Below are 12,606 nucleotides of genomic sequence, written 5' to 3'. Positions count from 1 at the left end.
TGATTGAATTTATGAAAGAATTCATTACAAAAGACATTTATAGGTGTAAGAGCCAATTCAATGTCAATAATTTGTATATTATTATTGTCGCTTAGTGTAAATTTTGTAATTTTCTTTGAGAGGCAATATTGATATTTCCTACGTACATGTTTCAAGATTATTTCTTATGTTTCTGATGTATAATTTCGGTTCCGTTTCTTTAACGGCCATGCACGTGTTGTTACACGAGGTTGAATAGGTGCGGGCAGAGAAATAAGAGAGAAACAGTTTTCTTACCGTCTTGCTGTCTTTATAAATAAAACTTGTGTTTAAGCGTTTAAGGAAATACAAGTTAAAGGGTTAACAAGTGTAATAGGACACAAGAACCAACTGGATTTTTGTCATTTTTATGTTTTGATTAAACTCGCATTTGTTTACGGACTTTCGACTGTTTTCAGTGACGAGTAAGAACCCATTTCCCTGCCGCTGTATCACCAGTTAAGTGAATACAGGACTTTGCATCTACACTAGGTATTAATTTTCTTTTATTTAACACCTGCTGTGTGTAGTTTACTTTGCTTGCTTTGAAAAGGTTCTCTTGTTCAGTAACTTTTTTCATGCTGCTATTGTTTACCTTGGATTTGCTTCTCAGTTCCATACAGTTTTAAGTTTACTCCATCAGTTTTGCTCATACAGATAAGAATAAGGTATCATTTAAAACGGCAAAAGGGTCTTTTTATTTCCATTTTATCTTAACATGTAAAGCGTGAAAAGGGGCCTAGTACTGAGCCTTGAGGTACTCCATACTGCACTTGTGACTGGTACCACAAATTGATGGCAGTCAGATAAGTACGATTTGAACCATGCCAGTGCACTTCCTCTAATGCCAACATAATTTTCTTGTCTATTTAAAAGAGTGTTGTGGTCGATAGTGACAAACGCGGCGCTAAGATCCAGTAGCACTAATATAGAGATACAACCACGATCAGATGATAAGAGCAGGTCGTTTGTAACTCTAATGAGAGCAGTCTCAGTATTATGATATGGTCTAAAACCTGACTGGAAATCCTCACATATAGCATTTTTCTCTAAGAAGGAACATAGTTGTGATAATACTACTATATCTTTGACAGAAAAGGGAGATTCGAGATTGGTCTGTAATTAAATAATTATTTGGAGTCAAGTTGTGTTTTTTAATGAGAGGCTTAATAACAGCAGTTTGAAGGTTTTTGGGACATATCCTAATGACAATGATGAGTTAATAATACCTTAAATACTCATTTAGCGAAGCCGGTCCCTGTTCGGGTGCTATTCAAAACTGGGATTGGTATACCAGAAAAGGGGGGGACCAATTTCTTTGCAAAGGGTCTAATAGGTTATTGGGTGCAAGTTCTGAGGTAAATGCATAAAGATCCAAAACAGTATAAATTTATTTTTCCCAAATGTATATTAAACCATTTTCACTCAATATTTACAATCAACAATTTAAAAAGCACAAAACAAAAAAACAGAAATAAAGTAATTGAACAATGTCCCGTTGAAATATGCAAAGGCTTGAGTGTGGAATGTCCCATAAACTGTAGATTAACCAAACCAGTTCAGTCAATGGTTGCAGTGCAAGAATAAGTCGACTGTCTTATCTGATGAGATGATCCCTTTGATGTAGAAGTCTTTGAAGTAGGAGGTTGGGAACGCTTTGGGTATAATCCCTGAGCAGTAGCAATAATACACTCAAAAGAACGCCAAAATTGTGTGTCCACACAGCAGTATGGTTGTAAACATGCAGGTATTGCAGTTATTAAGCACAAGAAAAGGCAAAATAAAAATCCTGGTTGAACAGCAAACAAAATGTTTCTCAGACCAGGATTGTTTGATGCACAACAAGAAACCATGTGGAGTTCAAATTGAGTCTCTCTTACTCTACTGCTTCCTGCCTTTATACAGAAATGGTAGAGCTACTAGTGCCACCTAATGGTCTGGGGGAACATATCATGACAAAATAATACAAAATGAACCTTGTAACAGCCGATGACCGTTACAATTGTGATAAGGAAATCTTTGTACTTACAGAAAATGCTCAGGAATGAAGCCATGTAGATGGGAACTTTCGTTTTATCTTTTTAAAATGGCATATTTGATCGATACATCTCTTTGTCATCTCTTCTCTTCAGCCTCCACTTGTTGCCTCCTCCGTTTACATGGCATAACATCCATATGAGACAGAAGAAGAAAGGCTTCTTGTTTGATTTTGTCATTGGTGAAATAGAGCTGTTGTTTGATGTATAATAAATCAGATTCCTTCAAAGTAACAGTGCTGCACGAAGAATTGTTATGAGTGCAGGCTACACTTGCAACCAAGCCATTTCCACTGTATCCATTTTCTTTTGCCTTTGAATGGCAGAAGAAAACATCATTTACCTCAAAACTCTGCCCATTATATGTCAGTAGGACAGGCTCACCCATTTAATTGTACTACATCTTAAAAATAAAAAAAATTTCAATCTGAATCTAAAACAATTTCCACAAAACAACAGCTAGCTCCTCAGTGCACTGTTATATTGAAACCGCTTGAAATCATAGGATTCGATTTGCGCCTTCCGATTGGTTCTTGGAACATAGCGGCTTTTGCTGCCAAAGGGAAATGGCGTCTAGAGACTTTTGCCAACAAACCGATATTTCTGAATGGGCTGAGGCTGGGATTTAGAGAATTTGAAGCAAAAATATTTGTTGAACGTATATACTATGTGCAGAAAGCATTCACTCAATTATCTCCTTTCTGACGGAGGTGGCGTTTAACAGCTTTTGCATCTGAACTCTTCATATGGTACTTTTAGAGGTAAATAAAAAAGCCCCCCACCAAAAATCACAAAATATAGCATACATTATTTTATCAAAGATAAATGACATCTATGGAAAATAAAACAAAAAAAACTTTGGGATCACACCTGAAACCTTTCGTACCCAAATTGGTCCACAAAGGATCAATTAAGGACTACTGTACGAAGGATGCTTGAGTGTTAAGCAAATCAGTAAGGCTTAAAATGTACAAATGAACAGACATGTGTTCAATATAGTGCTAAACATCCACACTATTAAACTTTCCTTGACTGAAACACTAATTAAATGCATGATAGTGCTTTAGTTGGCATCTGCAAATGGCACGGCGGATTGTGTTTACCGACATTGGTTTCTGGAAGTATTCCTGGGCCCATTTAGTAACGTCAATGACAGAATCATGCTGATGAGTGATGCAGTGTCGTCTGACGGCCCGAAGACCACAGACATCCAACAAAGGTCTTCGGCCTTGTCCCTTACGCACAAAGATTTCTCCAGTTTCTCTGAATCTTTTGATGATGCTATGCACTGTAGACAGAGGTGGGTAGTAACGAGTTACATTTACTTGTGTAAATTTTTTGGGTAACTAATACTTTGAGTGCATTTAAAAATGGGTACTTTTACTCTTACTCAAGTACATTTTTAGTGAAAAAACGGTACTTTTACTTCGTTACTGTGGGCGAGGCTCCTCTCGTTACTGCAATCCAAGTTAAAAATCCTTCAATTTATTCCAAACGCGCCATCTACTTTTTTTCTGGGCAATGAGCGATGCCCGTTCGCAAATGATTCATTCTTTTGAGTCAATTCAAGGCTTGATCAAACCAGTTGGCAAACCAGTGAATTGGTTCGTGAATCAGTTTGAATGATTTGTTCAGTTCCCTGCCGCATGCGCCGAGTCATCTGAAGCGGGGGTTTTTTTGTAACCTGTGACATTTTGTTCAGGATTCTTTTATGCTAAAAAAAAAGCTAAAAAAAAAAGAACAGCATTGATGATAAAAAAAATGGCTGATAAAAGTTCTGATTTGCATCATTGAAATAAATTACATAAAAAAAATGTTTTAAGTATTTTGAACAGCAGTGTGTGTGTGTGTGTGTGTGTGTGTGTGAGGTAAGTTAGGTAAACCTGACAAAATTTCCAAACACCTCCCTTTGGGGACGTCCTCATTTGTAAAATGGGTTTAAAAATAAACTAAACAAAGTTTTTTTGAAATTGTAAAAATGCAGAAAGTCTCCTGTGAGGGCTAGGTTTAGGTGTAGGGCAATAGCACATACAGTTTGTACAGTATAAAAACCATTACGCCTATGGAATGTCCCCATTTAGATAGCTAAGTAAACGTGTGTATGTATATACATATATGTATGTATATATACACACACATATATCTATAGATATTTAGATAAAATTTATATATATCTAAATAAAAATAGATTATATTCAGTATATGATCCAAAGTAACTAGTAACTAACTACTTGAGTAGTTTTTTTATCCAATACTTTTTTACTCTTACTCAAGTAACTGTTCAGACTATTACTTTTACTTGAGTACAGTTTTTGGGTACTCTGCCCACCTCTGACTGTAGATGATGAAATTTGCAAAGCCTTTGCAATTTGATGTTGCGGAACGTTGTTTTTAAAGTATTCCACAATCTTTTTACGCACTCTTTCACAGATTGGAGAGCCTCTGCCCATCTTTACTTCTGAGAGACTCTGCCCCTCTAAGACATCCCTTTTATAGCTAATCATGTAACAGACCTGGGCCGGTATTCCTAAAGATTCTAAGAATCCTTATAGAGAGCTCCTAATTTAGCTTAAAAATTTCTTAACTTAAAAGTGATTCAGGACCAATCTGAGAGCAACTCTGAGCGAGGAAAAGACAAAAACTTTTATCTTAGTGAGGAGGCGGGGCTAGCTATGACCGTTGCTAGCTATGACCGTTTTTTGAAGACTACGATTGGTTTGTTGTCCAAGAAGGAAATAAGAGCGCTTTTAAGAGTAGGGTTTATTATAAGCCTTCACTTGTAATTTTTCCAGTTTTACCATACTCTCTCTCTCTCCCTCACACACACACTATATATATATATATATATGTATATATATTCTTTATTTTTTTATTTACCATGCTGTCATACTTAACGTATTTTATAGGAAATGAACAGTGACACCATAAGGTTCTGAAAGTGCTGTCAGGTACAGACCCAAATCATCGCTGCTGCATAGTTGCATTTTTCCAGTTGCCAAATATGTTAATGTAGTGATTTCTGGCTCTATGGCATTTCTGCGCAGTGTCGGAGATGTTAGCGTGTCTCAAATAAGATCGGTCACAAACATGATCCCTGCACGAGCTAATGTGTAGCGTCTTCTTAACTCACTGTCATGCATTGTGTGCAACACGTCTTCTCCCTCTTCATGTTTCTTCCATTTTCTCCGCTGCTAAAGAAACTCTTAAGCCTCTTAAAAGTCCTCGTCCGTACTCCTAACAATTTTGGACCTTAAGACCTCTTTTAAAGGTTAAATGGTTTCTGAATTACTTTTTTCTTTACTAGGATCTTTTCTTTAATTTTAAGAGGAAACACCCACATTTCTAAGAATTTTGTTACTAGGAGCAACTCTTAGCACTAAGATTTTTCATGAATACGGGCCCTGATGTCAATTAACTTAATTAGTTGCTAGATGTTCTTCCAGCTGAATCTTTTCAAAATGTCTTGCTTTTTCAGCCCTTTGTTGCCCCCGTACCAACATTTTTGAGACCTGTAGCAGGCATCAAATTTGAAATTAGCTCATTTAGTGGATAAAAGTGTAAAATTTCTCCATTTAAACATTTATGTTCTATTATGAATAAAATATTGTCTCATGTGATTTGATTTGGAAGTCTTTTAGTTTTCATTTTATTCAAATTTAAAAAAAGTCCTAACATTTCCAGAATTCGGGTTGTACTTCAATTCCATGATCGATACTATTAGAGATAAAATTGTAACCATGCAGCAGTCAGCTAGAGTATCGCATCAGATAGTGCCCTATATATCCCCTGAGGAAGAATTCCATTCATTCTCTTCTATAGGAGAGGAAGAATTGTATAAACTTGTTAAATCATCTAAACCAACAACATTTGTTAGATCCTATTCCATCGAAGCTCCTAAAAGGTGATTCCCGTAGTCATAGATCCTCTTCTGACTATTAATTCATCATTGCCATTAGGATTAGGGCTGGGTATCGAGTTCGATACTTTTTGGGCACCGACCGAATTGCCTCGATACCACCGAGTATCGAAAAACGTCTTGTCGTTCGGTACCAAATTTCGATACCTAAGGGGTTAATCTCATCACCATCAGTGAGCCAATAAGCCTGCAGCACTAGATGTGTTTGACTAGAAACGGCGACGTGCTGATTGATCAGTGTTTGACCTCCACGAGAGCGTTTCGAAAGCGCACGGAGCAGTCAGCTCTTTAAATCGCGCAGTTTGTTTATTATACACAGACTGAAGCTCGCGTGACGTTCGCGGTCATTTCAGCGTCTGCCGCCTCTCTAAATGAGGACATGAACAACATCTCCAGACCTGCTCTGATTATGTCTTCATTTGAAAACCAGATACAGAACACAGAATTTCTGAGGGAAAATAAAACATTTCATAAGGCTATTTTAAGAATAAATTTAAATAAACTAAGTTGTTCTTATGCATTCAAATAATTAGATATACTACACCAGAATTTAATAACAATAAAACATATGGTGAAAAAAAATAAAACACCCACTTATGAAAGTGGATGAAGATTTTTTAATTTCTTGAAGTCTTTAACATCCTAGAAATGATGATTCTGTCTGAGCTATGTTTTAAAATGAACACGCACTAATGTAAACGTAGCCTAACAGATGTGTAAACTGAAAACAATTTGAACGTTATTAAAATTATTTATTTATTTATTGTGTTGGATATATTTTGTTCCTTTGTGCAGTGGCTCAGGAGATGAGTCTGTATAAATATCAACAAGCTAAAAAAAAATAGTTTTTTCAGATAATGTAATCTTATTAAAACTGATTTTATAAAACTGGTATCGAAAAAAGTACCGTTCAGGAACCGGTATCGAACTCAAGGTATCGGTATCGATATCGAAAATTTTTGAACGATACCCAGCCCTAATTAGGATATTTCCCCAAAACCTTCAAACTGGCTGTTATTAAGCCTCTCATTAAAAAAAACACAACTTTACCCAAAATATCTAGTTAATTACAGACCAATCTCGAATCTCCCTTTTCTGTCAATGATACTAGATAAGGTAGTATCCTCACAACTGTATTCCTTCTTAGAGAAAAAAGGTATCTGTGAGGATTTCCAGTCAGGATTTAGACCATATCATAGTACTGAGACTGCTCTCATTTAAAGTTAGAAATGACCTGCTCTTGTCATCTGATCGTGGTTGTATCTCTCTATTAGTGCTACTGGATTTTAGCGCTGCGTTCGACACCATCGACCACAACATTCTTTTGAATAGACTAGAAAACTTTGCTGGCATTAATGGAAGTGCATGGTTCAAATCGTACTTATCTGACCACCATCAATTCGTGGCAGTGAATGAAGAGGTATCATATCAATCACAAGTGCAGTATGGAGTACCTCAAGGCTCAGAACTAGGGCCGTTACTTTTCATGTTTTACATGTTACCCTTGGGAGATATCATCAGGGATCATGGAGTTAGCTTTCCCTGTTATGCTGATAATACTCAGCTCTATATTTCTTCACGGCCCGACGAAACATACCAAACATACCAACTGACGGAATGCATAGTCGACATAACTGGATGACGAGTAATTTCTTACTGCTAAATTCTGAAAAAAAGAGGTGTTGATTATCGAACCTAAAACCAGTTAGGAACCTAGGCGTGCTATTTGATAGAAATCTCTTCCTTCGAAAGCCCACGTTTCTAGCATTTGTAAAATTAAATTTTTCCATCTCAAAAATACATCTAAATTGCGATCTATGCCCTCAATGTAAAATGCAGTAATCTTAATTCATGTGTTCATGACCTCAAGGCTAGATTATTGCAATTGCTTTAATGGATGGTTGTTCTACACGCTTAATAAACAAACTCCAGATGGTGCAGCAGCTAAAACTAAACCAGGAAGTATGACCATATTAGCCCGGTTCTGTCAACACTGCACTGTGTCGTTATATTTGCGCTGCCTCTATTGCCGCAACTCCTGAAAACATTTTTCATTCCTCAATGCTCCATCAAGCTCTCACTCGGCTATCAATGAGAGGAACGTCTGTACTTCCTCAACAGACAACGAAACAGCCATTTTTTGGTTGTTATAAGAAAGGCGCATTCAAAAATTCATATAAGAAAGGTCCATTCAAAATAGTTGCGTTCGATCCGTCGCTGGCTGTGCTGATTTAAATCTAGCGGGTCTGTTGTGTCTCGTGTCCCAAGTTCAATGACGCAGGCAGTGACGATTTTCTCCTGCCAATCAGTGATCAGCAGAGTTTACATGTCATGTTTTGATAATGGTATGGTTTGCTTGGAACCTCAACCAAGGTGGTACTGAAAAAAGTACCAAGTACTGTAGCCAGTGGAAAACCCCCAAAAGTGAACTGTACCGAACTGTACCGTACCATACCATACCGTGCCTCACCATGTAGTGGAAAAGCACCATTAGTCTGTTTCTTTCTTATTCAGAGATCACCATAGCCACCAGATCCAGTCTGTATCCAGCCCAGTTGGTGGATCAGCACCTAGAGATGACCTCTACAGCTCTGAACATCAGCGGAGACCAGGACAACTAGATAAGCCCCAGAGACAGATCCCCAGTGAAGACCTTGTCACCTAGATGGCCATCGGGACAAGACCTCGGGAACCAGATGAATCCTCAGCACAAACTGCTGGTTTCGTCTGGCCAGAGGAGAACTGGCCCTCTGACTGAGCCTGGTTTCTCCCAAGGTTTTTTTTTGTCACCGATGGAGTTTTGGTTCCTTGCCACTGTCGCCTCTGGCTTGCTTAGTTGGGGACACTTAATTTCCAGCGATATTGTCGAATTGATTGCACAGATACTATTTAAACTGAACTGAGTTGGATGATGACATCATTGAATTCAATGATGAACTGCCTTTAACTGAAAATTGAGTTTACTATTGTCCTATTGCATTACTGACACACTATTTTCCTATTTGATACTGTAAAGCTGCTTTGACAATCTGTATGGTTAAAAACGCTATATAAATAAAGGTGACTTGACTAACCCTGATCAAGTCTCATTCTATAAGAGTTAGCTGACAACAAAGTAGTGTAACCAAAAATGTATCATAACAGATATTAATTAATATTGTTTCTTTTATGTTTGTTCTGCAGTTGAATGTCAGAGCCAAATGCATTCAGTTGGAAAGTGAAGGCCATAACATTCTGCAAGATGGCACTTTTCTAGAAAAAAACAATTTACACCATAGCAGAAACAACTGGGGTGGTAGAACTTACAGTTTGGGGACTACAGCACAACCTTAATCTCGAATCTTGGTTTAACATGACCAACCTCTCTTTACGTATCTTCCAAGGTAAAAATATTCCTGTCAACCACCAAAGACACCACATTTTCACTAATAGCTTGCACAGACACCACATTTCCTATTGAGCCAACAACCTCTGAACACATCACAGCCAACATCATAGGTGCTATAGTGAATGTCATTTACATCTGTCCATTAAAACACCAACTCAAAGACATTCCTTTATCATGCAGCAGAGTCCTGTCACAAATGTGACACATTTTACAAGTCAGACGTGATTCTGCTACACACACATGCAAAACTCAAAATAAAAACAACATCTGATAACATTAACATTATAAGGAAATAACGTCATAAACAAATTTTATACCTCCCAACAATGCAAATGACCATACACAACAACTGCATCACCCACCTCGCAAATCCAGAACATCACATCCAGACATACACCAACAAATCACCCCACTTATAACATTCTCACCACCTACACAATCCGCTTCTTTTCCAACACATTATGACTTGGAAGAATTGGATCTTTTTATAGCTGATGATAATGGTCCTACTGACAGTCAGCCAAAACCAGACACACCATCTCCCACCTCTGTCATTTCAAATAAATAAAAAAAATAAAAAAAGATTTTCCCCTCCCTCGTTTAACTATTGTAAGAGCTATACCATTTTTGTTCTGGAAATTATCTTGGTTTACTTAAATTTCAGCCCAGCAAGATTTATTTATTTATTTTAAAGTAGCTGTTATAGTGACTGTATAAATTTGTAACATTTGTAAAAAAAAAAAGTGTTGCTCAACATACAAGATGTTATGTATGTGTGTTTTCAGTTTTTCAAGTCTTTATTACTATGGGGGCTATGCTATGTTCTTTTGTATGACCTGTAATCAAATATTGGCCTTTCTGAGTTTTCTAAATTAAAAACTTCCCATTTCAATGCATCACTCTTGTTTCCTCTCTCCTCCAGGCCAGCACGTGCTGCCCCTTCTAACCCCTGGTTATCCGATGTTCTTTGTGAGCATCGGACCAAACTCAGAGTGGCAGAGAGAAAATGGCGCAAATCAAACGATCCGTTGGACCTGAGTAGGTATCAGTCTTTGCTTTCATCTTTCTCTACTGAAGTCCACACTGCCAAATCCTCCCATTTCCACAACAAGATCACCAGCGCTCCAGACATGCGTAATCTCTTCAGAACATTTAATTCTCTCCTCTGTCCCCCTCCTCCACCTCCACCACTTCGATAACAGCTGACGACTTTGCCACTTTTTTTCACAGACAAAACTAGAACAATCAGTAACCAGTTCTCAACTCCACACACACACACACACACACACAGGACCTCCAATCAACCACATCCACTGTTCTAACTCCCATCTTATCTTTCTGTCCCCTCACCGAGGCAGAAGTATCCAAACTTCTCCTCTCCAGCCATCCTACAACATGTCCTCTCGACCCAATCCCCTCACACCTCCTCCAAACAATCTCTCCCACACTCTTACTGGCAATCACACATTATCAACACATCTCTCCTCACAGGCATCTTCCCCACAGCATTCAAGCAGGCTCGGGTAACCCCACTGCTCAAAAAACCTACATTAAACACTTCTCTTTTAGAAAACTACAGACCTGTCTCTCTCCTTCCATTCGTAGCGAAAACATTCGAACGAGTTGTCTTCAACCAGCTCTCACTGTTTCTTTCACAGTATAACAAACTGGATGCTAAACAGTCAGGCTTCAGGAGTGGCCATTCAACAGAGACTGCACTACTCTCAGTCACTGAAGCCCTGCGAATTGCAAAGGCCGATTCCAAATCATCAGTCCTCATTCTGCTGGATCTTTCTGCTGCTTTTGACACTGTCAATCATCAGATCCTCCTGTCTACCCTCTCATCACTGGGATTCCACTTCGCTGGTTTGAATCCTATCTTACCGGTAGGTCTTTCAGGGTGGCCTGGGGAGGGGAGGTATCCAAACCACATCAACTGGTCACTGGAGTTCCTCAGGGTTTGGTTCTTGGACCCCTCCTCTTCTCCACATACACTACATCACTGGGTCCCATCATACATGCACATGACTTCTCCTATCACTGCTATGCCGATGACACACAGCTCTATCTCTCTTTTCAACCAGATGACCCAATGGTAGCTGCACGGATCTCAGGCTGCCTGGCGGACATCTCGGCATGGATGAAAGAACATCACCTACAGCTCAACCTGGCAAAGACGGAGCTTCTTGTCTTCCCTGCCACTCCGACTCTACAGCATGACTTCACGATTCAGTTAAGCTCATCAATGATTGCCCCATCAACTTCGGTCAGAAATCTTGGTGTAATCTTTGATGACCTTCAAAGAGCACATTGCAAAGACTGCTCGATCCTGCAGGTTTGCACTACACAACAGCAGAAAGATCAGGCCCTTTCTGACAGAGCATGCTGCACAACTTCTTGTCCAGGCCTTTGTCGTTTCCAGGCTGGACTACTGCAATGCTCTTCTGGCTGGACTGCCATCAAACACAATCAAACCTCTACAAATTATTCAGAATGCAGCGGCACGACTGGTCTTCAACGTCTTCAACAACGGGCAGTTTTTTTTTTATGTATTCTGGGAATGTCCCCTGATCTTCAATTTTTGGATTAATGTCTCTGCAATCTAATCACAATTTTTGGAACTGACGATTCATCTGGAATCATGTCTCTTCCTTCTTAATGATGATGCTTCAGTAACTCTGACCTTAATCCAAAAACAAACTTTCTTTCTCAGGGTTAAGAGCGGCAAAGAAAATGATTATTAGTTTTTGATCATTTAAAAACAGCAATGGCTGTCCTATTATATAGATATTGTTCGTTTGGAGCGATCCACTGCTTTTATTAGTAAAGCAAAAATTTTAACCATTGTCCACTGGAACCGAATACACGATAGTCTGATCTCCATTATTAAAACTAAAATGATGTATATATAGGAGAGTTTACTTATGCTGCCTTCACATGCTATGGGAATTATCATAAATGAGTTTCCTAATTGGAAATTGACATTATGCATCTAGTTATTTTTCGTATGCGTTTCTATTTTTCTATTGAATTTCTGTTTTATATTTGTTATCAGTCATGCTGTCCACATCGAATTAAGTCAATGAAAATTGGTTATTGTCATTTTTTATATTTATTTTCTGTTTACACCAAATCTGTCGTTAAGTTTTCTTTAGAAATAAATCTTTCCACAATGACTTCATATGAAAGGGTTCTCTTCATGGTGAATCCTCATGTTAATCTCAAGGTTTGCTTTGTCTGAGCCAGAT

Source organism: Barbus barbus (genome assembly GCF_936440315.1).
Source record: "Barbus barbus genome assembly, chromosome: 39".
Classification (NCBI taxonomy): domain Eukaryota; kingdom Metazoa; phylum Chordata; class Actinopteri; order Cypriniformes; family Cyprinidae; genus Barbus; species Barbus barbus.
This window is presented reverse-complemented; position numbering follows the sequence as displayed.